The sequence below is a fragment of the Gossypium arboreum genome, chromosome 11 (assembly GCF_025698485.1).
Source record: "Gossypium arboreum isolate Shixiya-1 chromosome 11, ASM2569848v2, whole genome shotgun sequence".
NCBI classification, from domain to species: domain Eukaryota; kingdom Viridiplantae; phylum Streptophyta; class Magnoliopsida; order Malvales; family Malvaceae; genus Gossypium; species Gossypium arboreum.
Window position 1 is genome coordinate 40,682,770 of NC_069080.1, and position 1,698 is coordinate 40,684,467.

The 1,698-nt window shown below is 37.8% G+C and overlaps 1 non-coding gene across 1 annotated transcript; it reads right to left on the reverse strand.

Annotated features, from left to right (window-relative positions):
- Nucleotides 1-201: 201 nt before the first annotated feature.
- LOC128284995 (small nucleolar RNA R71) lies at nt 202-307 on the reverse strand. Its single transcript, XR_008275411.1, has one exon. It is a non-coding gene; the product is annotated as a small nucleolar RNA R71 (small nucleolar RNA).
- Nucleotides 308-1,698: the final 1,391 nt, after the last annotated feature.

Here is a 1,698-nt window from a genome sequence, read left to right on the forward strand (position 1 = left end):
TAGCAAATTTCCTGGAATTTTGCGATACATTCAAAGTCAACGGCGTTTTTAATGATGCCATCCGTCTTCAGATATTTCCCTTCTCATTGAGAAACAAAGCTAAACAGTGGTTAAACTCGTTACCACAAGGGTTTATCACTACTTGGGAGCAAATGACCGAGAAATTTTTACTAAAATATTTTTCGTCGACTAAAACGGCTAAATTACACAATGATATCTCTTCTTTTGTACAGATGGACTTAGAAACACTTTACGATGCATGGGAGAGATACAAGGATCTATTGAGAAGGTACCCTCACCATGGGTTACCTCTATTGCTGCAAGTTCAAACGTTCTACAATGGTGTGAATCCCTCGACAAGACAAATGATTGACGCAGCTGCTGGCGGAACCATCAACAATAAAACACCGGAAGATGCCTACGAATTCATAGAGGAGATGTCACTGAAAAACTATCAGTAGCAAGTCATGAGGACTAAGCCAACAAAAACAGTCGGCGTTTATAACATCGATTCAGTCACCATGCTCTCTAATCAGGTAGAACTTCTCACTAAAAAGATTGATAGTTTTCTTGGTTCTACGCAGGTACATCCAGTAATGAGGTGTGAATCAAGCAGAGGAGGTGTGCATACAGAATATCAATCCTTCAATCCCACAACCGAACAGGAACAAGTCAACTATATGGGTAACAATAACTTTAGACCTCAAAATAACCCATACAGTAATACCTATAATGTAGGTTGGAGGAACCACCCAAATTTTTCCTGGGGAGGTCAAAGGAATCAAAAGCCACAAAATCCTCAGGGTTTTCAACAGCCACCTTATCAACAAGAGAAGAAGTCGAACCTTGAAGAGATGCTCTCTAAATTCATCTCGGTGTCAGAAACCCATTTTCAAAATATCGAGACTGCACTTAAGAATCAACAAGCATCAATCCAAGGACTCGAAACTCAGATAGACCAGCTGTCCAAACTAATCTCCAAAAGACCACAGGGTAGCCTACCAACTAATACTGAACCTAATCCAAGGGAACACCTCAATGCAATTAGCACTCAAAATAAGGACAGGCTCGTTATACCCGAGCTAGAAATATAGCAAAACAACGCAATGAACAAAGGACAAAAAGAGGTAAATGATAATGATCCCAAACAGGTAAGTACAAATCATGAACCTCGTGTGCCAAATCCTAAAGCGATAACGAAAGACAGAACAGAAGAATAATTCTGTAAGTTTGTCAAACTCTTAAAGAAATTACATATTAACTTACCCTTTATTGAAGTTCTTTCGCAAATGCCCAATTTAGCAAAATTTTTAAAAGAACTTCTGAGCAATAAAAGGAAATTAGACGCTACATCGCATGTGGAACTCAATGCAGTCTGCTCAGCTATTCTAAATAACGAGCTACCTAACAAATTAAAAGATCCAAGGAGTTTTACAATTCCTTGTATAATTGGTAGTTTATCTGTGAATAATGCTTTAGCTGATCTAGGGACAAGTATAAATGTTATGCTGTATAAAATGTTTAAACGGCTAGGTTTCGGTAAACCCAAACAGACTAGGATGAGCATACAATTGGCTGACAAAATAGTTAGATTTCCTAAGGGTATTTTTAAAGATGTTCTCGTTAAAATTGATAAATTTATTTACCCAGTAGACTTTGTCATCTTAGATATGGATGAGGATAACGAGGTACCTTTAA